At 55.2% G+C, this 26,334-nt stretch overlaps 1 protein-coding gene across 1 annotated transcript in view; it reads left to right on the forward strand.

Annotated features, from left to right (window-relative positions):
- Window positions 1-26,334, forward strand: part of LOC134949352 (calpain-2 catalytic subunit-like) — a 266,498-nt gene that overhangs the window by 46,563 nt on the left and 193,601 nt on the right. The window lies entirely within an intron of this gene.

Here is a 26,334-nt window from a genome sequence, read left to right on the forward strand (position 1 = left end):
TGCCTCTTCTCCTCGTGTGTGTCTGTCACCTGCCTCCTCTCCTCATGTCTGTCTGTCACCTGCCTCCTCTCCTCATGTCTGTCTGTCACCTGCCTCCTCTCCTCATGTCTGTCTGTCACCTGCCTCCTCTCCTCATGTCTGTCTGTCACCTGCCTCCTCTCCTCATGTCTGTCTGTCACCTGCCTCCTCTCCTCATGTCTGTCTGTCACCTGCCTCCTCTCCTCATGTCTGTCTGTCACCTGCCTCCTCTCCTCGTGTCTGTCTGTCACCTGTCTCCTCTCCTCGTGTCTGTCTGTCACCTGTCTCCTCTCCTCGTGTCTGTCTGTCACCTGTCTCCTCTCCTCATGTCTGTCTGTCACCTGCCTCCTCTCTTCATGTCTGTCTGTCACCTGTCTCTTCTCCTCGTGTGTGTCTGTCACCTGCCTCCTCTCCTCGTGTCTGTCCGTCACCTGCCTCCTCTCCTCGTGTCTGTCTGTCACCTGCCTCCTCTCCTCGTGTCTCTCACCTGTCTCCTCTCCTCGTGTCTGTCACCTGTCTCCTCTCCTCGTGTCTGTCTGTCACCTGTCTCTTCTCTTCATGTCTGTCTGTCACCTGCCTCTTCTCCTCGTGTCTGTCTGTCACCTGCCTCCTCTCCTCATGTCTGTCTCTCACCTGCCTCCTCTCCTCATGTGTGTCTGTCATCTTCCTCCTCTCCTCGTCTGTCTGTCACCTGCCTCCTCTCCTCATGTCTGTCTGTCACCTGCCTCCTCTCCATGTCTGTCTGTCACCTGCCTCCTCTCTTCATGTCTGTCTGTCACCTGCCTCCTCTCTTCATGTCTGTCTCTCACCTGCCTCTTCTCCTCATGTGTGTCTGTCACCTGCCTCCTCTCTTCATGTCTGTCTGTCACCTGCCTCCTCTCCTCGTGTCTGTCTGTCACCTGCCTCCTCTACTCATGTCTGTCTGTCACCTGCCTCCTCATGTCTGTCTGTCACTTGCCTCCTCCCCTTATGTCTGTCATCTTCCTCCTCTCCTCGTCTGTCTGTCACTTGCCTCCTCTCTTCGTGTCTGTCACCTGCCTCCTCTCTTCATATCTGTCTGTCACCTGCCTCCTCTCTTCATGTCTGTCTGTCACCTGCCTCCTCTCTTTGTGTCCTTCTGTCACCTGCCTCCTCTCCTCATGTCTGTCTGTCACCTGCCTTCTCTCCTCATGTCTGTCTGTCACCTGCCTCCTCATGTCTGTCTGTCACTTGCCTCCTCTCCTCGTGTGTGTCTGTCATCTGCCTCCTCTCCTCGTCTGTCTGTCACCTGCCTCCTCTCCTTGTGTCTGTCACCTGCCTCCTCTCCTTGTGTCTGTCACCTGCCTCCTCTCCTTGTGTCTGTCACCTGCCTCCTCTCCTCGTGTGTGTCTATCACCTGCCTCTTCTCCTCATCTGTCTGTCACCTGCCTCCTCTCTTCATGTCTGTCTGTCACCTGCCTCTTCTCCTCGTGTGTGTCTTTCACCTGCCTCCTCTCCTCATGTATGTCTGTCACCTGCCTCCTCTCTTTGTGTCCTTCTGTCACCTGCCTCCTCTCCTCATGTCTGTCTGTCACCTGCCTTCTCTCCTCATGTCTGTCTGTCACCTGCCTCCTCATGTCTGTCTGTCACTTGCCTCCTCTCCTCGTGTGTGTCTGTCATCTGCCTCCTCTCCTCGTCTGTCTGTCACCTGCCTCCTCTCCTTGTGTCTGTCACCTGCCTCCTCTCCTTGTGTCTGTCACCTGCCTCCTCTCCTTGTGTCTGTCACCTGCCTCCTCTCCTCGTGTGTGTCTGTCACCTGCCTCTTCTCCTCATCTGTCTGTCACCTGCCTCCTCTCTTCATGTCTGTCTGTCACCTGCCTCTTCTCCTCGTGTGTGTCTGTCACCTGCCTCCTCTTCTCGTGTCTGTCTGTCACCTGCCTCCTCTCCTCGTGTCTGTCTGTCACCTGCCTCCTCTCCTCATGTCTGTCTGTCACCTGTCTCCTCTCCTCGTGTCTGTCTGTCACCTGTCTCTTCTCTTCATGTCTGTCACCTGCCTCCTCACCTTGTGTCTGTCTGTCACCTGTCTCCTCTCCTCGTGTCTGTCTGTCACCTGTCTCTTCTCTTCATGTCTGTCACCTGCCTCCTCTCCTTGTGTCTGTCACCTGCCTTCTCTCTTCATGTCTGTCTCTCACCTGTCTCATCTCCTCTCCTCGTGTCTGTCTGTCACCTGCCTCCTCGTGTCTGTCTGTCACCTGCCTCCTCTCCTCATGTCTGTCTGTCACCTGCCTCCTCTCCTCATGTCTGTCTGTCACCTGCCTCCTCATGTCTGTCTGTCACTTGCCTCCTCCCCTTATGTCTGTCATCCTCCTCTCCTCGTCTGTCTGTCACTTGCCTCCTCTCCTCATGTCTGTCTGTCACCTGCCTCCTCTCCTCATGTCTGTCTGTCACCTGCCTTCTCTCCTCATGTCTGTCTGTCACCTGACTTCTCTCCTAATGTCTGTCTGTCACTTGCCTCCTCTCCTCATGTCTGTCTGTCACCTGCCACCTCTCCTCATGTCTGTCTGTCACCTGCCTCCTCTCCTCATGTCTGTCTGTCACCTGCCTCCTCATGTCTGTCTGTCACTTGCCTCCTCCCCTTATGTCTGTCTGTCACCTGCCTCCTCTCCTCGTGTGTGTCTGTCATCTGCCTCCTCTCCTTATGTCTGTCTGTCACCTGCCTCCTCTCTTCATGTCTGTCTGTCACCTGCCTCTTCTCCTCGTGTGTGTCTGTCACCTGCCTCCTCTCCTCGTGTCTGTCTGTCACCTGCCTCCTCTCCTCGTGTCTGTCTGTCACCTGTCTCCTCTCCTCGTGTCTGTCACCTGTCTCCTCTCCTCGTGTCTGTCACCTGTCTCTTCTCTTCATGTCTGTCACCTGCCTCCTCTCCTTGTGTCTGTCACCTGCCTTCTCTCTTCATGTCTGTCTCTCACCTGTCTCATCTCCTCTCCTCGTGTCTGTCTGTCACCTGCCTCCTGGTGTCTGTCTGTCACCTGCCTCCTCTCCTCATGTCTGTCTGTCACCTGCCTCCTCTCCTCATGTCTGTCTGTCACCTGCCTCCTCATGTCTGTCTGTCTGTCACTTGCCTCCTACCCTTATGTCTGTCTCTCACCTGCCTCCTCTCCTCGTGTGTGTCTGTCATCTTCCTCCTCTCCTCGTCTGTCTGTCACCTGCCTCCTCTCCTCATGTCTGTCTGTCACCTGCCTCCTCATGTCTGTCTGTCACTTGCCTCCTCCCCTTATGTCTGTCTATCACCTGCCTCCTCTCCTCGTCTGTCTGTCACCTGCCTCCTCTCTTCATATCTGTCTGTCACCTGCCTCCTCTTCTCATGTTTGTCTTTCACCTGCCTCCTCTCCTCATGTATGTCTGTCACCTGCCTCCTCTCTTTGTGTCCTTCTGTCACCTGCCTCCTCTCCTCATGTCTGTCTGTCACCTGACTTCTCTCCTCATGTCTGTCTGTCACCTGCCTCCTCATGTCTGTCTGTCACTTGCCTCCTCCCCTTATGTCTGTCTGTCACCTGCCTCCTCTCCTCGTGTGTGTCTGTCATCTGCCTCCTCTCCTCATGTCTGTCTGTCATCTGCCTCCTCTCCTCATGTCTGTCTGTCACCTGCCTCCTCTCCTTGTGTCTGTCACCTGCCTCCTCTCCTTGTGTCTGTCACCTGCCTCCTCTCCTCATGTCTGTCTGTCACCTGCCTCCTCCCCTTATGTCTGTCTGTCACCTGCCTCCTCTCCTTGTGTGTGTCTGTCATCTTCCTCCTCTCTTCATGTCTGTCTGTCACCTGCCTCTTCTCCTCGTGTGTGTCTGTCACCTGCCTCTTCTCCTCGTCTGTCTGTCACCTGCCTCCTCTCCTCATGTCTGTCTGTCACCTGCCTCCTCATGTCTGTCTGTCACTTGCCTCCTCCCCTTATGTCTATCTGTCACCTGCCTCCTCTCCTCGTGTGTGTCTGTCACCTGCCTCCTCATGTCTGTCTGTCTGTCACTTGCCTCCTCCCCTTATGTCTGTCTGTCACCTGCCTCCTCTCCTCGTGTGTGTCTGTCATCTGCCTCCTCTCCTCATGTCTGTCTCTCACCTGCCTCCTCTCTTCGTGTCTGTCATCTTCCTCCTCTCCTCGTCTGTCTGTCACTTGCCTCCTCTCTTCGTGTCTGTCACCTGCCTCCTCTCCTTGTGTCTGTCTGTCACCTGCCTCCTCTCCTCATGTCTGTCTGTCACCTGCCTCCTCTCTTCATGTCTGTCTGTCACCTGCCTCCTCTCCTCGTGTGTGTCTGTCACCTGCCTCCTCTCTTCGTGTCTGTCACCTGCCTCCTCTCCTTGTGTCTGTCACCTGCCTCCTCTCCTTGTGTCTGTCACCTGCCTCCTCTCCTTGTGTCTGTCACCTGCCTCCTCTCTTCATGTCTGTCTCTCACCTGCCTCCTCTCCTCGTGTCTGTCACCTGCCTCTTCTCCTCGTCTGTCTGTCACCTGCCTCCTCTCCTCATGCCTGTCTGTCACCTGCCTCCTCTCTTCATGTCTGTCTCTCACCTGCCTCCTCTCCTCGTGTGTGTCTGTCACCTGCCTCCTCTCCTCATGTCTGTCTGTCACCTGCCTCCTCTCTTCGTGTCTGTCACCTGTCTCCTCTCCTTATGTCTGTCTGTCACCTGTCTCCTCTCCTCATGTCTGTCTGTCATCTGCCTCCTCTCCTCATGTCTGTCTGTCACTTGCCTCCTCGCCTTATGTCTGTCACCTGTCTCCTCTCCTCATGTCTGTCTGTCATCTGCCTCCTCTCCTCATGTCTGTCTGTCACTTGCCTCCTCGCCTTATGTCTGTCTGTCATCTGCCTCCTCTCCTCATGTCTGTCTGTCATCTTCCTCCTCTCCTCGTCTGTCTGTCACTTGCCTCCTCTCTTCGTGTCTGTCACCTGCCTCCTCTCCTTGTCTGTCACCTGCCTCCTCTCTTCATATCTGTCTGTCACCTGCCTCCTCTTCTCATGTTTGTCTTTCACCTGCCTCCTCTCCTCATGTATGTCTGTCACCTGCCACCTCTCCTCATGTCTGTCTGTCACCTGCCTCCTCTCCTCATGTCTGTCTGTCACCTGCCTTCTCTCCTCATGTCTGTCTGTCACCTGACTTCTCTCCTAATGTCTGTCTGTCACCTGCCTCCTCATGTCTGTCTGTCACTTGCCTCCTCCCCTTATGTCTGTCAGTCACCTGCCTCCTCTCCTCGTGTGTGTCTGTCATCTGCCTCCTCTCCTCATGTCTGTCTGTCACATGCCTCCTCTCCTCATGTCTGTCTGTCACCTGTCTCCTCTCCTCGTGTCTGTCTGTCACCTGCCTCCTCTCCTCATGTCTGTCTGTCACCTGCCTCCTTATGTCTGTCTGTCACTTGCCTCCTCCCCTTATGTCTGTCTGTCATCTGCCTCCTCTCCTCATGTCTGTCTGTCATCTGCCTCCTCTCCTCGTCTGTCTGTCACCTGCCTCCTCTCTTCGTGTCTGTCACCTGCCTCCTCTCCTTGTGTCTGTCACCTGCCTCCTCTCCTTGTGTCTGTCACCTGCCTCCTCTCCTCGTGTGTGTCTGTCACCTGCCTCTTCTCCTCATCTGTCTGTCACCTGCCTCCTCTCTTCATGTCTGTCTGTCACCTGCCTCTTCTCCTCGTGTGTGTCTGTCACCTGCCTCCTCTCCTCATGTCTGTCTGTCACCTGCCTCCTCTCCTCATGTCTGTCTGTCACCTGCCTCCTCTCCTCATGTCTGTCTGTCACCTGCCTCCTCTCCTCATGTCTGTCTGTCACCTGCCTCCTCTCCTCATGTCTGTCTGTCACCTGCCTACTCTCCTCATGTCTGTCTGTCACCTGCCTCCTCTCCTCATGTCTGTCTGTCACCTGCCTCCTCTCCTCATGTCTGTCTGTCACCTGCCTCCTCTCCTCATGTCTGTCTGTCACCTGCCTCCTCTCCTCGTGTCTGTCTGTCACCTGCCTCCTCTCCTCGTGTCTGTCTGTCACCTGTCTCCTCTCCTCGTGTCTGTCTGTCACCTGTCTCCTCTCCTCATGTCTGTCTGTCACCTGCCTCCTCTCTTCATGTCTGTCTGTCACCTGTCTCTTCTCCTCGTGTGTGTCTGTCACCTGCCTCCTCTCCTCGTGTCTGTCCGTCACCTGCCTCCTCTCCTCGTGTCTGTCTGTCACCTGCCTCCTCTCCTCGTGTCTGTCACCTGTCTCCTCTCCTCGTGTCTGTCACCTGTCTCCTCTCCTCGTGTCTGTCTGTCACCTGTCTCTTCTCTTCATGTCTGTCACCTGCCTCCTCTCCTTGTGTCTGTCACCTGCCTTCTCTCTTCATGTCTGTCTCTCACCTGTCTCATCTCCTCTCCTCGTGTCTGTCTCTCACCTGCCTCCTCGTGTCGGTCTGTCACCTGCCTCCTCTCCTCATGTCTGTCTGTCACCTGCCTTCTCTCCTCATGTCTGTCTGTCACCTGACTTCTCTCCTAATGTCTGTCTGTCACCTGCCTCCTCTCCTCATGTCTGTCTGTCACCTGCCTCCTCTCCTCATGTCTGTCTGTCACCTGCCTCCTCTCCTCATGTCTGTCTGTCACCTGCCTTCTCTCATCATGTCTGTCTGTCACCTGACTTCTCTCCTAATGTCTGTCTGTCACCTGCCTCCTCTCCTCATGTCTGTCTGTCACCTGCCTCCTCATGTCTGTCTGTCACTTGCCTCCTCCCCTTATGTCTGTCTGTCACCTGCCTTCTCTCCTCATGTCTGTCTGTCACCTGACATCTCTCCTAATGTCTGTCTGTCACCTGCCTCCTCTCCTCATGTCTGTCTGTCACCTGCCTCTTCTCCTCGTGTCTGTCTGTCACCTGCCTCCTCTCCTCGTGTCTGTCTGTCACCTGCCTCCTCTCCTCATGTCTGTCTCTCACCTGCCTCCTCTCCTCATGTGTGTCTGTCATCTTCCTCCTCTCCTCGTCTGTCTGTCACCTGCCTCCTCTCCTCATGTCTGTCTGTCACCTGCCTCCTCTCCATGTCTGTCTGTCACCTGCCTCCTCTCTTCATGTCTGTCTCTCACCTGCCTCTTCTCCTCATGTGTGTCTGTCACCTGCCTCCTCTCTTCATGTCTGTCTGTCACCTGCCTCCTCTCCTCGTGTCTGTCTGTCACCTGCCTCCTCTACTCATGTCTGTCTGTCACCTGCCTCCTCATGTCTGTCTGTCACTTGCCTCCTCCCCTTATGTCTGTCATCTTCCTCCTCTCCTCGTCTGTCTGTCACTTGCCTCCTCTCTTCGTGTCTGTCACCTGCCTCCTCTCTTCATATCTGTCTGTCACCTGCCTCCTCTCTTCATGTCTGTCTGTCACCTGCCTCCTCTCTTTGTGTCCTTCTGTCACCTGCCTCCTCTCCTCATGTCTGTCTGTCACCTGCCTTCTCTCCTCATGTCTGTCTGTCACCTGCCTCCTCATGTCTGTCTGTCACTTGCCTCCTCTCCTCGTGTGTGTCTGTCATCTGCCTCCTCTCCTCGTCTGTCTGTCACCTGCCTCCTCTCCTTGTGTCTGTCACCTGCCTCCTCTCCTTGTGTCTGTCACCTGCCTCCTCTCCTTGTGTCTGTCACCTGCCTCCTCTCCTCGTGTGTGTCTGTCACCTGCCTCTTCTCCTCATCTGTCTGTCACCTGCCTCCTCTCTTCATGTCTGTCTGTCACCTGCCTCTTCTCCTCGTGTGTGTCTTTCACCTGCCTCCTCTCCTCATGTATGTCTGTCACCTGCCTCCTCTCTTTGTGTCCTTCTGTCACCTGCCTCCTCTCCTCATGTCTGTCTGTCACCTGCCTTCTCTCCTCATGTCTGTCTGTCACCTGCCTCCTCATGTCTGTCTGTCACTTGCCTCCTCTCCTCGTGTGTGTCTGTCATCTGCCTCCTCTCCTCGTCTGTCTGTCACCTGCCTCCTCTCCTTGTGTCTGTCACCTGCCTCCTCTCCTTGTGTCTGTCACCTGCCTCCTCTCCTCGTGTGTGTCTGTCACCTGCCTCTTCTCCTCATCTGTCTTTCACCTGCCTCCTCTCTTCATGTCTGTCTGTCACCTGCCTCTTCTCCTCGTGTGTGTCTGTCACCTGCCTCCTCTCCTCGTGTCTGTCTGTCACCTGCCTCCTCTCCTCGTGTCTGTCTGTCACCTGCCTCCTCTCCTCATGTCTGTCTGTCACCTGTCTCCTCTCCTCGTGTCTGTCTGTCACCTGTCTCTTCTCTTCAGGTCTGTCACCTGCCTCCTCTCCTTGTGTCTGTCTGTCACCTGTCTCCTCTCCTCGTGTCTGTCACCTGTCTCTTCTCTTCATGTCTGTCACCTGCCTCCTCTCCTTGTGTCTGTCACCTGCCTTCTCTCTTCATGTCTGTCTCTCACCTGTCTCATCTCCTCTCCTCGTGTCTGTCTGTCACCTGCCTCCTCGTGTCTGTCTGTCACCTGCCTCCTCTCCTCATGTCTGTCTGTCACCTGCCTCCTCTCCTCATGTCTGTCTGTCACCTGCCTCCTCATGTCTGTCTGTCACTTGCCTCCTCCCCTTATGTCTGTCATCCTCCTCTCCTCGTCTGTCTGTCACCTGCCTCCTCTCCTCATGTCTGTCTGTCACCTGCCTCCTCTCCTCATGTCTGTCTGTCACTTGCCTCCTCTCCTCATGTCTGTCTGTCACCTGCCACCTCTCCTCATGTCTGTCTGTCACCTGCCTCCTCTCCTCATGTCTGTCTGTCACCTGCCTCCTCATGTCTGTCTGTCACTTGCCTCCTCCCCTTATGTCTGTCTGTCACCTGCCTCCTCTCCTCGTGTGTGTCTGTCATCTGCCTCCTCTCCTTATGTCTGTCTGTCACCTGCCTCCTCTCCTCATGTCTGTCTGTCACCTGCCTCTTCTCCTCGTGTGTGTCTGTCACCTGCCTCCTCTCCTCGTGTCTGTCTGTCACCTGCCTCCTCTCCTCGTGTCTGTCTGTCACCTGTCTCCTCTCCTCGTGTCTGTCACCTGTCTCCTCTCCTCGTGTCTGTCTGTCACCTGTCTCTTCTCTTCATGTCTGTCACCTGCCTCCTCTCCTTGTGTCTGTCACCTGCCTTCTCTCTTCATGTCTGTCTCTCACCTGTCTCATCTCCTCTCCTCGTGTCTGTCTGTCACCTGCCTCCTCGTGTCTGTCTGTCACCTGCCTCCTCTCCTCATGTCTGTCTGTCACCTGCCTCCTCTCCTCATGTCTGTCTGTCACCTGCCTCCTCATGTCTGTCTGTCTGTCACTTGCCTCCTACCCTTATGTCTGTCTCTCACCTGCCTCCTCTCCTCGTGTGTGTCTGTCATCTTCCTCCTCTCCTCGTCTGTCTGTCACCTGCCTCATGTCTGTCTGTCACCTGCCTCCTCTCTTCATGTCTGTCTGTCACCTGCCTCCTCTCTTCATGTCTGTCTGTCACCTGCCTCCTCTCTTCATGTCTGTCTCTCACCTGCCTCTTCTCCTCGTGTGTGTCTGTCACCTGCCTCCTCTCTTCATGTCTGTCTGTCACCTGCCTCCTCTCTTCATGTCTGTCTGTCACCTGCCTCCTCTCCTCATGTCTGTCTGTCACCTGCCTCCTCATGTCTGTCTGTCACTTGCCTCCTCTCCTCGTGTGTGTCTGTCATCTGCCTCCTCTCCTTATGTCTGTCTGTCACCTGCCTCCTCTATTCATGTCTGTCTGTCACCTGCCTCCTCGTGTCTGTCTGTCACTTGCCTCCTCCCCTTATGTCTGTCATCTTCCTCCTCTCCTCGTCTGTCTGTCACCTGCCTCCTCTCTTCATATCTGTCTGTCACCTGCCTCCTCTTCTCATGTTTGTCTTTCACCTGCCTCCTCTCCTCATGTATGTCTGTCACCTGCCTCCTCTCTTTGTGTCCTTCTGTCACCTGCCTCCTCTCCTCATGTCTGTCTGTCACCTGCCTTCTCTCCTCATGTCTGTCTGTCACCTGACTTCTCTCCTCATGTCTGTCTGTCACCTGCCTCCTCATGTCTGTCTGTCACTTGCCTCCTCCCCTTATGTCTGTCTGTCACCTGCCTCCTCTCCTCGTGTGTGTCTGTCATCTGCCTCCTCTCCTCATGTCTGTCTGTCATCTGCCTCCTCTCCTCATGTCTGTCTGTCACCTGCCTCCTCTCCTTGTGTCTGTCACCTGCCTCCTCTCCTTGTGTCTGTCACCTGCCTCCTCTCCTCGTGTGTGTCTGTCACCTGCCTCTTCTCCTCATCTGTCTGTCACCTGCCTCCTCTCTTCATGTCTGTCTGTCACCTGCCTCTTCTCCTCGTGTGTGTCTGTCACCTGCCTCCTCTCCTCGTGTCTGTCTGTCACCTGCCTCCTCTCCTCATGTCTGTCTGTTACCTGTCTCCTCTCCTCGTGTCTGTCTGTCACCTGTCTCCTCTCCTCGTGTCTGTCACCTGTCTCTTCTCTTCATGTCTGTCACCTGCCTCCTCTCCTCATGTCTGTCACCTGCCTACTCTCTTCATGTCTGTCTCTCACCTGTCTCATCTCCTCTCCTCGTGTTTGTCTGTCACCTGCCTCCTCGTGTCTGTCTGTCACCTGCCTCCTCTCCTCATGTCTGTCTGTCACCTGCCTCCTCTCCTCATGTCTGTCTGTCACCTGCCTCCTCTCCTCGTGTCTGTCTGTCACCTGCCTCCTCTCCTCATGTCTGTCTGTCACCTGCCTCCTCTTCTCGTGTCTGACTGTCACCTGCCTCCTCTCCTCATGTCTGTCTGTCACCTGCCTCCTCATGTCTGTCTGTCTGTCACTTGCCTCCTCCCCTTATATCTGTCATCTTCCTCCTCTCCTCGTCTGTCTGTCACTTGCCTCCTCTCTTCGTGTCTGTCACCTGCCTCCTCTCTTCGTGTCTGTCACCTGCCTCCTCTCCTCATGTCTGTCTGTCACCTGCCTCCTCTCCTCATGTCTGTCTGTCACCTGACTTCTCTCCTAATGTCTGTCTGTCACCTACCTCCTCATGTCTGTCTGTCACTTGCCTCCTCCCCTTATGTCTGTCTGTCACCTGCCTCCTCTCCTCGTGTGTGTCTGTCACCTGTCTCCTCTCCTCATGTCTGTCTGTCATCTGCCTCCTCTCCTCATGTCTGTCTGTCTGTCACTTGCCTCCTCCCCTTATGTCTGTCTGTCACCTGCCTCCTCTCCTTGTGTCTGTCACCTGCCTCCTCTCCTTGTGTCTGTCACCTGCCTCCTCTCCTTGTGTCTGTCACCTGCCTCCTCTCCTTGTGTCTGTCACCTGCCTCCTCTCCTTGTGTCTGTCACCTGCCTCCTCTCCTTGTGTCTGTCACCTGCCTCCTCTCCTTGTGTCTGTCACCTGCCTCCTCTCTTCATGTCTGTCTGTCACCTGCCTCTTCTCCTTGTGTGCGTCTGTCACCTGCCTCCTCTCCTCGTGTCTGTCTGTCACCTGCCTCCTCTCCTCGTGTCTGTCTGTCACCTGTCTCCTCTCCTCATGTCTGTCTGTCACCTGTCTCTTCTCTTCATGTCTGTCACCTGCCTCCTCTCCTTGTGTCTGTCACCTGCCTTCTCTCTTCATGTCTGTCTCTCACCTGTCTCATCTCCTCTCCTCGTGTCTGTCTGTCACCTGCCTCCTCGTGTCTGTCTGTCACCTGCCTCCTCATGTCTGTCTGTCTGTCACTTGCCTCCTCCCCTTATGTCTGTCTGTCACCTGCCTCCTCTCCTCGTGTGTGTCTGTCATCTGCCTCCTCTCCTCATGTCTGTCTGTCACCTGCCTCCTCTCTTCGTGTCTGTCATCTTCCTCCTCTCCTCGTCTGTCTGTCACTTGCCTCCTCTCTTCGTGTCTGTCACCTGCCTCCTCTCCTTGTGTCTGTCACCTGCCTCCTCTCTTCATGTCTGTCTGTCACCTGCCTCCTCTCCTCGTGTGTGTCTGTCACCTGCCTCCTCTCTTCGTGTCTGTCACCTGCCTCCTCTCCTTGTGTCTGTCACCTGCCTCCTCTCCTTGTGTCTGTCACCTGCCTCCTCTCTTCATGTCTGTCTCTCACCTGCCTCCTCTCCTCGTGTCTGTCACCTGCCTCCTCTCCTCATGCCTGTCTGTCACCTGCCTCCTCTCTTCATGTCTGTCTCTCACCTGCCTCCTCTCCTCGTGTGTGTCTGTCACCTGCCTCCTCTCCTCATGTCTGTCTGTCACCTGCCTCCTCTCTTCGTGTCTGTCACCTGTCTCCTCTCCTTATGTCTGTCTGTCACCTGTCTCCTCTCCTCATGTCTGTCTGTCATCTGCCTCCTCTCCTCATGTCTGTCTGTCACTTGCCTCCTCCCCTTATGTCTGTCTGTCATCTGCCTCCTCTCCTCATGTCTGTCTGTCATCTTCCTCCTCTCCTCGTCTGTCTGTCACTTGCCTCCTCTCTTCGTGTCTGTCACCTGCCTCCTCTCCTTGTCTGTCACCTGCCTCCTCTCTTCATATCTGTCTGTCACCTGCCTCCTCTTCTCATGTTTGTCTTTCACCTGCCTCCTCTCCTCATGTATGTCTGTCACCTGCCACCTCTCCTCATGTCTGTCTGTCACCTGCCTCCTCATGTCTGTCTGTCACATGCCTCCTCTCTTTGTTTCTCTCACCTGCCTCCTCTCATCGTGCCTGTCTCTCACCTGCCTCCTCTCTTTTTGTGTCCTTCTGTCACCTGCCTCCTCTCCTCATGTCTGTCTGTCACCTGCCTCCTCTCCTCATGTCTGTCTGTCACCTGACTTCTCTCCTAATGTCTGTCTGTCACCTGCCTCCTCATGTCTGTCTGTCACTTGCCTCCTCCCCTTATGTCTGTCAGTCACCTGCCTCCTCTCCTCGTGTGTGTCTGTCATCTGCCTCCTCTCCTCATGTCTGTCTGTCACATGCCTCCTCTCCTCATGTCTGTCTGTCACCTGTCTCCTCTCCTCGTGTCTGTCTGTCACCTGCCTCCTCTCCTCATGTCTGTCTGTCACCTGCCTCCTTATGTCTGTCTGTCACTTGCCTCCTCCCCTTATGTCTGTCTGTCATCTGCCTCCTCTCCTCATGTCTGTCTGTCATCTGCCTCCTCTCCTCGTCTGTCTGTCACCTGCCTCCTCTCTTCGTGTCTGTCACCTGCCTCCTCTCCTTGTGTCTGTCACCTGCCTCCTCTCCTTGTGTCTGTCACCTGCCTCCTCTCCTCGTGTGTGTCTGTCACCTGCCTCTTCTCCTCATCTGTCTGTCACCTGCCTCCTCTCTTCATGTCTGTCTGTCACCTGCCTCTTCTCCTCGTGTGTGTCTGTCACCTGCCTCCTCTCCTCATGTCTGTCTGTCACCTGCCTCCTCTCCTCATGTCTGTCTGTCACCTGCCTCCTCTCCTCATGTCTGTCTGTCACCTGCCTCCTCTCCTCATGTCTGTCTGTCACCTGCCTCCTCTCCTCATGTCTGTCTGTCACCTGCCTCCTCTCCTCATGTCTGTCTGTCACCTGCCTCCTCTCCTCATGTCTGTCTGTCACCTGCCTCCTCTCCTCGTGTCTGTCTGTCACCTGTCTCCTCTCCTCGTGTCTGTCTGTCACCTGTCTCCTCTCCTCGTGTCTGTCTGTCACCTGTCTCCTCTCCTCATGTCTGTCTGTCACCTGCCTCCTCTCTTCATGTCTGTCTGTCACCTGTCTCTTCTCCTCGTGTGTGTCTGTCACCTGCCTCCTCTCCTCGTGTCTGTCCGTCACCTGCCTCCTCTCCTCGTGTCTGTCTGTCACCTGCCTCCTCTCCTCGTGTCTCTCACCTGTCTCCTCTCCTCGTGTCTGTCACCTGTCTCCTCTCCTCGTGTCTGTCTGTCACCTGTCTCTTCTCTTCATGTCTGTCTGTCACCTGCCTCTTCTCCTCGTGTCTGTCTGTCACCTGCCTCCTCTCCTCATGTCTGTCTCTCACCTGCCTCCTCTCCTCATGTGTGTCTGTCATCTTCCTCCTCTCCTCGTCTGTCTGTCACCTGCCTCCTCTCCTCATGTCTGTCTGTCACCTGCCTCCTCTCCATGTCTGTCTGTCACCTGCCTCCTCTCTTCATGTCTGTCTGTCACCTGCCTCCTCTCTTCATGTCTGTCTCTCACCTGCCTCTTCTCCTCATGTGTGTCTGTCACCTGCCTCCTCTCTTCATGTCTGTCTGTCACCTGCCTCCTCTCCTCGTGTCTGTCTGTCACCTGCCTCCTCTACTCATGTCTGTCTGTCACCTGCCTCCTCATGTCTGTCTGTCACTTGCCTCCTCCCCTTATGTCTGTCATCTTCCTCCTCTCCTCGTCTGTCTGTCACTTGCCTCCTCTCTTCGTGTCTGTCACCTGCCTCCTCTCTTCATATCTGTCTGTCACCTGCCTCCTCTCTTCATGTCTGTCTGTCACCTGCCTCCTCTCTTTGTGTCCTTCTGTCACCTGCCTCCTCTCCTCATGTCTGTCTGTCACCTGCCTTCTCTCCTCATGTCTGTCTGTCACCTGCCTCCTCATGTCTGTCTGTCACTTGCCTCCTCTCCTCGTGTGTGTCTGTCATCTGCCTCCTCTCCTCGTCTGTCTGTCACCTGCCTCCTCTCCTTGTGTCTGTCACCTGCCTCCTCTCCTTGTGTCTGTCACCTGCCTCCTCTCCTTGTGTCTGTCACCTGCCTCCTCTCCTCGTGTGTGTCTATCACCTGCCTCTTCTCCTCATCTGTCTGTCACCTGCCTCCTCTCTTCATGTCTGTCTGTCACCTGCCTCTTCTCCTCGTGTGTGTCTTTCACCTGCCTCCTCTCCTCATGTATGTCTGTCACCTGCCTCCTCTCTTTGTGTCCTTCTGTCACCTGCCTCCTCTCCTCATGTCTGTCTGTCACCTGCCTTCTCTCCTCATGTCTGTCTGTCACCTGCCTCCTCATGTCTGTCTGTCACTTGCCTCCTCTCCTCGTGTGTGTCTGTCATCTGCCTCCTCTCCTCGTCTGTCTGTCACCTGCCTCCTCTCCTTGTGTCTGTCACCTGCCTCCTCTCCTTGTGTCTGTCACCTGCCTCCTCTCCTTGTGTCTGTCACCTGCCTCCTCTCCTCGTGTGTGTCTGTCACCTGCCTCTTCTCCTCATCTGTCTGTCACCTGCCTCCTCTCTTCATGTCTGTCTGTCACCTGCCTCTTCTCCTCGTGTGTGTCTGTCACCTGCCTCCTCTTCTCGTGTCTGTCTGTCACCTGCCTCCTCTCCTCGTGTCTGTCTGTCACCTGCCTCCTCTCCTCATGTCTGTCTGTCACCTGTCTCCTCTCCTCGTGTCTGTCTGTCACCTGTCTCTTCTCTTCATGTCTGTCACCTGCCTCCTCTCCTTGTGTCTGTCTGTCACCTGTCTCCTCTCCTCGTGTCTGTCTGTCACCTGTCTCTTCTCTTCATGTCTGTCACCTGCCTCCTCTCCTTGTGTCTGTCACCTGCCTTCTCTCTTCATGTCTGTCTCTCACCTGTCTCATCTCCTCTCCTCGTGTCTGTCTGTCACCTGCCTCCTCGTGTCTGTCTGTCACCTGCCTCCTCTCCTCATGTCTGTCTGTCACCTGCCTCCTCTCCTCATGTCTGTCTGTCACCTGCCTCCTCATGTCTGTCTGTCACTTGCCTCCTCCCCTTATGTCTGTCATCCTCCTCTCCTCGTCTGTCTGTCACTTGCCTCCTCTCCTCATGTCTGTCTGTCACCTGCCTCCTCTCCTCATGTCTGTCTGTCACCTGCCTTCTCTCCTCATGTCTGTCTGTCACCTGACTTCTCTCCTAATGTCTGTCTGTCACTTGCCTCCTCTCCTCATGTCTGTCTGTCACCTGCCACCTCTCCTCATGTCTGTCTGTCACCTGCCTCCTCTCCTCATGTCTGTCTGTCACCTGCCTCCTCATGTCTGTCTGTCACTTGCCTCCTCCCCTTATGTCTGTCTGTCACCTGCCTCCTCTCCTCGTGTGTGTCTGTCATCTGCCTCCTCTCCTTATGTCTGTCTGTCACCTGCCTCCTCTCTTCATGTCTGTCTGTCACCTGCCTCTTCTCCTCGTGTGTGTCTGTCACCTGCCTCCTCTCCTCGTGTCTGTCTGTCACCTGCCTCCTCTCCTCGTGTCTGTCTGTCACCTGTCTCCTCTCCTCGTGTCTGTCACCTGCCTCCTCTCCTTGTGTCTGTCACCTGCCTTCTCTCTTCATGTCTGTCTCTCACCTGTCTCATCTCCTCTCCTCGTGTCTGTCTGTCACCTGCCTCCTGGTGTCTGTCTGTCACCTGCCTCCTCTCCTCATGTCTGTCTGTCACCTGCCTCCTCTCCTCATGTCTGTCTGTCACCTGCCTCCTCATGTCTGTCTGTCTGTCACTTGCCTCCTACCCTTATGTCTGTCTCTCACCTGCCTCCTCTCCTCGTGTGTGTCTGTCATCTTCCTCCTCTCCTCGTCTGTCTGTCACCTGCCTCCTCTCCTCATGTCTGTCTGTCACCTGCCTCCTCTCTTCATGTCTGTCTGTCACCTGCCTCCTCTCTTCATGTCTGTCTGTCACCTGCCTCCTCTCTTCATGTCTGTCTCTCACCTGCCTCTTCTCCTCGTGTGTGTCTGTCACCTGCCTCCTCTCTTCATGTCTGTCTGTCACCTGCCTCCTCTCTTCATGTCTGTCTGTCACCTGCCTCCTCTCCTCATGTCTGTCTGTCACCTGCCTCCTCATGTCTGTCTGTCACTTGCCTCCTCCCCTTATGTCTGTCTATCACCTGCCTCCTCTCCTCGTGTGTGTCTGTCATCTGCCTCCTCTCCTTATGTCTGTCTGTCACCTGCCTCCTCTCTTCATGTCTGTCTGTCACCTGCCTCCTCATGTCTGTCTGTCACTTGCCTCCTCCCCTTATGTCTGTCATCTTCCTCCTCTCCTCGTCTGTCTGTCACCTGCCTCCTCTCTTCATATCTGTCTGTCACCTGCCTCCTCTTCTCATGTTTGTCTTTCACCTGCCTCCTCTCCTCATGTATGTCTGTCACCTGCCTCCTCTCTTTGTGTCCTTCTGTCACCTGCCTCCTCTCCTCATGTCTGTCTGTCACCTGCCTTCTCTCCTCATGTCTGTCTGTCACCTGACTTCTCTCCTCATGTCTGTCTGTCACCTGCCTCCTCATGTCTGTCTGTCACTTGCCTCCTCCCCTTATGTCTGTCTGTCACCTGCCTCCTCTCCTCGTGTGTGTCTGTCATCTGCCTCCTCTCCTCATGTCTGTCTGTCATCTGCCTCCTCTCCTCATGTCTGTCTGTCACCTGCCTCCTCTCCTTGTGTCTGTCACCTGCCTCCTCTCCTTGTGTCTGTCACCTGCCTCCTCTCCTCATGTCTGTCTGTCACCTGCCTCCTCCCCTTATGTCTGTCTGTCACCTGCCTCCTCTCCTTGTGTGTGTCTGTCATCTTCCTCCTCTCTTCATGTCTGTCTGTCACCTGCCTCTTCTCCTCGTGTGTGTCTGTCACCTGCCTCTTCTCCTCGTCTGTCTGTCACCTGCCTCCTCTCCTCATGTCTGTCTGTCACCTGCCTCCTCATGTCTGTCTGTCACTTGCCTCCTCCCCTTATGTCTATCTGTCACCTGCCTCCTCTCCTCGTGTGTGTCTGTCACCTGCCTCCTCATGTCTGTCTGTCTGTCACTTGCCTCCTCCCCTTATGTCTGTCTGTCACCTGCCTCCTCTCCTCGTGTGTGTCTGTCATCTGCCTCCTCTCCTCATGTCTGTCTCTCACCTGCCTCCTCTCTTCGTGTCTGTCATCTTCCTCCTCTCCTCGTCTGTCTGTCACTTGCCTCCTCTCTTCGTGTCTGTCACCTGCCTCCTCTCCTTGTGTCTGTCACCTGCCTCCTCTCTTCATGTCTGTCTGTCACCTGCCTCCTCTCCTCGTGTGTGTCTGTCACCTGCCTCCTCTCTTCGTGTCTGTCACCTGCCTCCTCTCCTTGTGTCTGTCACCTGCCTCCTCTCCTTGTGTCTGTCACCTGCCTCCTCTCCTTGTGTCTGTCACCTGCCTCCTCTCTTCATGTCTGTCTCTCACCTGCCTCCTCTCCTCGTGTCTGTCACCTGCCTCTTCTCCTCGTCTGTCTGTCACCTGCCTCCTCTCCTCATGCCTGTCTGTCACCTGCCTCCTCTCTTCATGTCTGTCTCTCACCTGCCTCCTCTCCTCGTGTGTGTCTGTCACCTGCCTCCTCTCCTCATGTCTGTCTGTCACCTGCCTCCTCTCTTCGTGTCTGTCACCTGTCTCCTCTCCTTATGTCTGTCTGTCACCTGTCTCCTCTCCTCATGTCTGTCTGTCATCTGCCTCCTCTCCTCATGTCTGTCTGTCACTTGCCTCCTCGCCTTATGTCTGTCACCTGTCTCCTCTCCTCATGTCTGTCTGTCATCTGCCTCCTCTCCTCATGTCTGTCTGTCACTTGCCTCCTCGCCTTATGTCTGTCTGTCATCTGCCTCCTCTCCTCATGTCTGTCTGTCATCTTCCTCCTCTCCTCGTCTGTCTGTCACTTGCCTCCTCTCTTCGTGTCTGTCACCTGCCTCCTCTCCTTGTCTGTCACCTGCCTCCTCTCTTCATATCTGTCTGTCACCTGCCTCCTCTTCTCATGTTTGTCTTTCACCTGCCTCCTCTCCTCATGTATGTCTGTCACCTGCCACCTCTCCTCATGTCTGTCTGTCACCTGCCTCCTCTCCTCATGTCTGTCTGTCACCTGCCTTCTCTCCTCATGTCTGTCTGTCACCTGACTTCTCTCCTAATGTCTGTCTGTCACCTGCCTCCTCATGTCTGTCTGTCACTTGCCTCCTCCCCTTATGTCTGTCAGTCACCTGCCTCCTCTCCTCGTGTGTGTCTGTCATCTGCCTCCTCTCCTCATGTCTGTCTGTCACATGCCTCCTCTCCTCATGTCTGTCTGTCACCTGTCTCCTCTCCTCGTGTCTGTCTGTCACCTGCCTCCTCTCCTCATGTCTGTCTGTCACCTGCCTCCTTATGTCTGTCTGTCACTTGCCTCCTCCCCTTATGTCTGTCTGTCATCTGCCTCCTCTCCTCATGTCTGTCTGTCATCTGCCTCCTCTCCTCGTCTGTCTGTCACCTGCCTCCTCTCTTCGTGTCTGTCACCTGCCTCCTCTCCTTGTGTCTGTCACCTGCCTCCTCTCCTTGTGTCTGTCACCTGCCTCCTCTCCTCGTGTGTGTCTGTCACCTGCCTCTTCTCCTCATCTGTCTGTCACCTGCCTCCTCTCTTCATGTCTGTCTGTCACCTGCCTCTTCTCCTCGTGTGTGTCTGTCACCTGCCTCCTCTCCTCATGTCTGTCTGTCACCTGCCTCCTCTCCTCATGTCTGTCTGTCACCTGCCTCCTCTCCTCATGTCTGTCTGTCACCTGCCTCCTCTCCTCATGTCTGTCTGTCACCTGCCTCCTCTCCTCATGTCTGTCTGTCACCTGCCTACTCTCCTCATGTCTGTCTGTCACCTGCCTCCTCTCCTCATGTCTGTCTGTCACCTGCCTCCTCTCCTCATGTCTGTCTGTCACCTGCCTCCTCTCCTCATGTCTGTCTGTCACCTGCCTCCTCTCCTCGTGTCTGTCTGTCACCTGCCTCCTCTCCTCGTGTCTGTCTGTCACCTGTCTCCTCTCCTCGTGTCTGTCTGTCACCTGTCTCCTCTCCTCATGTCTGTCTGTCACCTGCCTCCTCTCTTCATGTCTGTCTGTCACCTGTCTCTTCTCCTCGTGTGTGTCTGTCACCTGCCTCCTCTCCTCGTGTCTGTCCGTCACCTGCCTCCTCTCCTCGTGTCTGTCTGTCACCTGCCTCCTCTCCTCGTGTCTGTCACCTGTCTCCTCTCCTCGTGTCTGTCACCTGTCTCCTCTCCTCGTGTCTGTCTGTCACCTGTCTCTTCTCTTCATGTCTGTCACCTGCCTCCTCTCCTTGTGTCTGTCACCTGCCTTCTCTCTTCATGTCTGTCTCTCACCTGTCTCATCTCCTCTCCTCGTGTCTGTCTCTCACCTGCCTCCTCGTGTCGGTCTGTCACCTGCCTCCTCTCCTCATGTCTGTCTGTCACCTGCCTTCTCTCCTCATGTCTGTCTGTCACCTGACTTCTCTCCTAATGTCTGTCTGTCACCTGCCTCCTCTCCTCATGTCTGTCTGTCACCTGCCTCCTCTCCTCATGTCTGTCTGTCACCTGCCTCCTCTCCTCATGTCTGTCTGTCACCTGCCTTCTCTCATCATGTCTGTCTGTCACCTGACTTCTCTCCTAATGTCTGTCTGTCACCTGCCTCCTCTCCTCATGTCTGTCTGTCACCTGCCTCCTCATGTCTGTCTGTCACTTGCCTCCTCCCCTTATGTCTGTCTGTCACCTGCCTTCTCTCCTCATGTCTGTCTGTCACCTGACTTCTCTCCTAATGTCTGTCTGTCACCTGCCTCCTCTCCTCATGTCTGTCTGTCACCTGCCTCTTCTCCTCATGTCTGTCTGTCACCTGCCTCCTCTCCTCGTGTCTGTCTGTCACCTGCCTCCTCTCCTCATGTCTGTCTCTCACCTGCCTCCTCTCCTCATGTGTGTCTGTCATCTTCCTCCTCTCCTCGTCTGTCTGTCACCTGCCTCCTCTCCTCATGTCTGTCTGTCACCTGCCTCCTCTCCATGTCTGTCTGTCACCTGCCTCCTCTCTTCATGTCTGTCTCTCACCTGCCTCTTCTCCTCATGTGTGTCTGTCACCTGCCTCCTCTCTTCATGTCTGTCTGTCACCTGCCTCCTCTCCTCGTGTCTGTCTGTCACCTGCCTCCTCTACTCATGTCTGTCTGTCACCTGCCTCCTCATGTCTGTCTGTCACTTGCCTCCTCCCCTTATGTCTGTCATCTTCCTCCTCTCCTCGTCTGTCTGTCACTTGCCTCCTCTCTTCGTGTCTGTCACCTGCCTCCTCTCTTCATATCTGTCTGTCACCTGCCTCCTCTCTTCATGTCTGTCTGTCACCTGCCTCCTCTCTTTGTGTCCTTCTGTCACCTGCCTCCTCTCCTCATGTCTGTCTGTCACCTGCCTTCTCTCCTCATGTCTGTCTGTCACCTGCCTCCTCATGTCTGTCTGTCACTTGCCTCCTCTCCTCGTGTGTGTCTGTCATCTGCCTCCTCTCCTCGTCTGTCTGTCACCTGCCTCCTCTCCTTGTGTCTGTCACCTGCCTCCTCTCCTTGTGTCTGTCACCTGCCTCCTCTCCTTGTGTCTGTCACCTGCCTCCTCTCCTCGTGTGTGTCTGTCACCTGCCTCTTCTCCTCATCTGTCTGTCACCTGCCTCCTCTCTTCATGTCTGTCTGTCACCTGCCTCTTCTCCTCGTGTGTGTCTTTCACCTGCCTCCTCTCCTCATGTATGTCTGTCACCTGCCTCCTCTCTTTGTGTCCTTCTGTCACCTGCCTCCTCTCCTCATGTCTGTCTGTCACCTGCCTTCTCTCCTCATGTCTGTCTGTCACCTGCCTCCTCATGTCTGTCTGTCACTTGCCTCCTCTCCTCGTGTGTGTCTGTCATCTGCCTCCTCTCCTCGTCTGTCTGTCACCTGCCTCCTCTCCTTGTGTCTGTCACCTGCCTCCTCTCCTTGTGTCTGTCACCTGCCTCCTCTCCTCGTGTGTGTCTGTCACCTGCCTCTTCTCCTCATCTGTCTTTCACCTGCCTCCTCTCTTCATGTCTGTCTGTCACCTGCCTCTTCTCCTCGTGTGTGTCTGTCACCTGCCTCCTCTCCTCGTGTCTGTCTGTCACCTGCCTCCTCTCCTCGTGTCTGTCTGTCACCTGCCTCCTCTCCTCATGTCTGTCTGTCACCTGTCTCCTCTCCTCGTGTCTGTCTGTCACCTGTCTCTTCTCTTCAGGTCTGTCACCTGCCTCCTCTCCTTGTGTCTGTCTGTCACCTGTCTCCTCTCCTCGTGTCTGTCACCTGTCTCTTCTCTTCATGTCTGTCACCTGCCTCCTCTCCTTGTGTCTGTCACCTGCCTTCTCTCTTCATGTCTGTCTCTCACCTGTCTCATCTCCTCTCCTCGTGTCTGTCTGTCACCTGCCTCCTTGTGTCTGTCTGTCACCTGCCTCCTCTCCTCATGTCTGTCTGTCACCTGCCTCCTCTCCTCATGTCTGTCTGTCACCTGCCTCCTCATGTCTGTCTGTCACTTGCCTCCTCCCCTTATGTCTGTCATCCTCCTCTCCTCGTCTGTCTGTCACCTGCCTCCTCTCCTCATGTCTGTCTGTCACCTGCCTCCTCTCCTCATGTCTGTCTGTCACCTGCCTTCTCTCCTCATGTCTGTCTGTCACCTGACTTCTCTCCTAATGTCTGTCTGTCACTTGCCTCCTCTCCTCATGTCTGTCTGTCACCTGCCACCTCTCCTCATGTCTGTCTGTCACCTGCCTCCTCTCCTCATGTCTGTCTGTCACCTGCCTCCTCATGTCTGTCTGTCACTTGCCTCCTCCCCTTATGTCTGTCTGTCACCTGCCTCCTCTCCTCGTGTGTGTCTGTCATCTACCTCCTCTCCTTATGTCTGTCTGTCACCTGCCTCCTCTCCTCATGTCTGTCTGTCACCTGCCTCTTCTCCTCGTGTGTGTCTGTCACCTGCCTCCTCTCCTCGTGTCTGTCTGTCACCTGCCTCCTCTCCTCGTGTCTGTCTGTCACCTGTCTCCTCTCCTCGTGTCTGTCACCTGTCTCCTCTCCTCGTGTCTGTCTGTCACCTGTCTCTTCTCTTCATGTCTGTCACCTGCCTCCTCTCCTTGTGTCTGTCACCTGCCTTCTCTCTTCATGTCTGTCTCTCACCTGTCTCATCTCCTCTCCTCGTGTCTGTCTGTCACCTGCCTCCTCGTGTCTGTCTGTCACCTGCCTCCTCTCCTCATGTCTGTCTGTCACCTGCCTCCTCTCCTCATGTCTGTCTGTCACCTGCCTCCTCTCCTCATGTCTGTCTGTCACCTGCCTCCTCATGTCTGTCTGTCTGTCACTTGCCTCCTACCCTTATGTCTGTCTCTCACCTGCCTCCTCTCCTCGTGTGTGTCTGTCATCTTCCTCCTCTCCTCGTCTGTCTGTCACCTGCCTCATGTCTGTCTGTCACCTGCCTCCTCTCTTCATGTCTGTCTGTCACCTGCCTCCTCTCTTCATGTCTGTCTGTCACCTGCCTCCTCTCTTCATGTCTGTCTCTCACCTGCCTCTTCTCCTCGTGTGTGTCTGTCACCTGCCTCCTCTCTTCATGTCTGTCTGTCACCTGCCTCCTCTCTTCATGTCTGTCTGTCACCTGCCTCCTCTCCTCATGTCTGTCTGTCACCTGCCTCCTCATGTCTGTCTGTCACTTGCCTCCTCTCCTCGTGTGTGTCTGTCATCTGCCTCCTCTCCTTATGTCTGTCTGTCACCTGCCTCCTCTATTCATGTCTGTCTGTCACCTGCCTCCTCGTGTCTGTCTGTCACTTGCCTCCTCCCCTTATGTCTGTCATCTTCCTCCTCTCCTCGTCTGTCTGTCACCTGCCTCCTCTCTTCATATCTGTCTGTCACCTGCCTCCTCTTCTCATGTTTGTCTTTCACCTGCCTCCTCTCCTCATGTATGTCTGTCACCTGCCTCCTCTCTTTGTGTCCTTCTGTCACCTGCCTCCTCTCCTCATGTCTGTCTGTCACCTGCCTTCTCTCCTCATGTCTGTCTGTCACCTGACTTCTCTCCTCATGTCTGTCTGTCACCTGCCTCCTCATGTCTGTCTGTCACTTGCCTCCTCCCCTTATGTCTGTCTGTCACCTGCCTCCTCTCCTCGTGTGTGTCTGTCATCTGCCTCCTCTCCTCATGTCTGTCTGTCATCTGCCTCCTCTCCTCATGTCTGTCTGTCACCTGCCTCCTCTCCTTGTGTCTGTCACCTGCCTCCTCTCCTTGTGTCTGTCACCTGCCTCCTCTCCTCGTGTGTGTCTGTCACCTGCCTCTTCTCCTCATCTGTCTGTCACCTGCCTCCTCTCTTCATGTCTGTCTGTCACCTGCCTCTTCTCCTCGTGTGTGTCTGTCACCTGCCTCCTCTCCTCGTGTCTGTCTGTCACCTGCCTCCTCTCCTCATGTCTGTCTGTTACCTGTCTCCTCTCCTCGTGTCTGTCTGTCACCTGTCTCCTCTCCTCGTGTCTGTCACCTGTCTCTTCTCTTCATGTCTGTCACCTGCCTCCTCTCCTCATGTCTGTCACCTGCCTTCTCTCTTCATGTCTGTCTCTCACCTGTCTCATCTCCTCTCCTCGTGTTTGTCTGTCACCTGCCTCCTCGTGTCTGTCTGTCACCTGCCTCCTCTCCTCATGTCTGTCTGTCACCTGCCTCCTCTCCTCATGTCTGTCTGTCACCTGCCTCCTCTCCTCGTGTCTGTCTGTCACCTGCCTCCTCTCCTCATGTCTGTCTGTCACCTGCCTCCTCTTCTCGTGTCTGACTGTCACCTGCCTCCTCTCCTCATGTCTGTCTGTCACCTGCCTCCTCATGTCTGTCTGTCTGTCACTTGCCTCCTCCCCTTATATCTGTCATCTTCCTCCTCTCCTCGTCTGTCTGTCACTTGCCTCCTCTCTTCGTGTCTGTCACCTGCCTCCTCTCTTCGTGTCTGTCACCTGCCTCCTCTCCTCATGTCTGTCTGTCACCTGCCTCCTCTCCTCATGTCTGTCTGTCACCTGACTTCTCTCCTAATGTCTGTCTGTCACCTACCTCCTCATGTCTGTCTGTCACTTGCCTCCTCCCCTTATGTCTGTCTGTCACCTGCCTCCTCTCCTCGTGTGTGTCTGTCACCTGTCTCCTCTCCTCATCTCTGTCTGTCATCTGCCTCCTCTCCTCATGTCTGTCTGTCTGTCACTTGCCTCCTCCCCTTATGTCTGTCTGTCACCTGCCTCCTCTCCTTGTGTCTGTCACCTGCCTCCTCTCCTTGTGTCTGTCACCTGCCTCCTCTCCTTGTGTCTGTCACCTGCCTCCTCTCCTTGTGTCTGTCACCTGCCTCCTCTCCTTGTGTCTGTCACCTGCCTCCTCTCCTTGTGTCTGTCACCTGCCTCCTCTCCTTGTGTCTGTCACCTGCCTCCTCTCTTCATGTCTGTCTGTCACCTGCCTCTTCTCCTTGTGTGCGTCTGTCACCTGCCTCCTCTCCTCGTGTCTGTCTGTCACCTGCCTCCTCTCCTCGTGTCTGTCTGTCACCTGTCTCCTCTCCTCATGTCTGTCTGTCACCTGTCTCTTCTCTTCATGTCTGTCACCTGCCTCCTCTCCTTGTGTCTGTCACCTGCCTTCTCTCTTCATGTCTGTCTCTCACCTGTCTCATCTCCTCTCCTCGTGTCTGTCTGTCACCTGCCTCCTCGTGTCTGTCTGTCACCTGCCTCCTCTCCTCATGTCTGTCTGTCACCTGCCTCCTCTCCTCCTGTCTGTCTGTCACCTGCCTCCTCATGTCTGTCTGTCACCTGCCTCCTCTCCTCGTGTCTGTCTGTCACCTGTCTCCTCTCCTCGTGTCTGTCTGTCACCTGTCTCTTCTCTTCATGTCTGTCACCTGCCTCCTCTCCTTGTGTCTGTCACCTGCCTTCTCTCTTCATGTCTGTCTCTCACCTGTCTCATCTCCTCTCCTCGTGTCTGTCTGTCACCTGCCTCCTCGTGTCTGTCTGTCACCTGCCTCCTCTCCTCATGTCTGTCTGTCACCTGCCTCCTCTCCTCATGTCTGTCTGTCACCTGCCTCCTCTCCATGTGTGTGTGTGTCTGTCACCTGCCTCCTCTCCTCATGTCTGTCTGTCACCTGCCTCCTCTCTTCATGTCTGTCTCTCACCTGCCTCTTCTCCTCGTATGTGTCTGTCACCTGCCTCCTCTCTTCATGTCTGTCTGTCACCTGCCTCCTCTCCTCATGTCTGTCTGTCACCTGCCTCCTCTCCTCATGTCTGTCTGTCACCTGTCTCCTCTCCTCGTGTCTGTCTGTCACCTGTCTCCTCTCCTCGTGTCTGTCACCTGTCTCTTCTCTTCATGTCTGTCACCTGCCTCCTCTCCTTGTGTCTGTCACCTGCCTTCTCTCTTCATGTCTGTCTCTCACCTGTCTCATCTCCTCTCCTCGTGTCTGTCTGTCACCTGCCTCCTCGTGTCGGTCTGTCACCTGCCTCCTCTCCTCATGTCTGTCTGTCACCTGCCTCCTCTCCTCGTGTCTGACTGTCACCTGCCTCCTCTCCTCGTGTCTGACTGTCACCTGCCTCCTCTCCTCGTGTCTGACTGTCACCTGCCTCCTCTCCTCATGTCTGTCTGTCACCTGTCTCCTCATGTCTGTCTGTCTGTCACTTGCCTCCTCCCCTTATGTCTGTCATCTTCCTCCTCTCCTCGTCTGTCTGTCACTTGCCTCCTCTCTTCGTGTCTGTCACCTGCCTCCTCTCTTCGTGTCTGTCACCTGCCTCCTCTCCTCATGTCTGTCTGTCACCTGCCTCCTCTCCTCATGTCTGTCTGTCACCTGACTTCTCTCCTAATGTCTGTCTGTCACCTACCTCCTCATGTCTGTCTGTCACTTGCCTCCTCCCCTTATGTCTGTCTGTCACCTGCCTCCTCTCC

This window comes from Pseudophryne corroboree, chromosome 8 (assembly GCF_028390025.1).
Source record: "Pseudophryne corroboree isolate aPseCor3 chromosome 8, aPseCor3.hap2, whole genome shotgun sequence".
Taxonomy (NCBI): Eukaryota; Metazoa; Chordata; class Amphibia; order Anura; family Myobatrachidae; genus Pseudophryne; species Pseudophryne corroboree.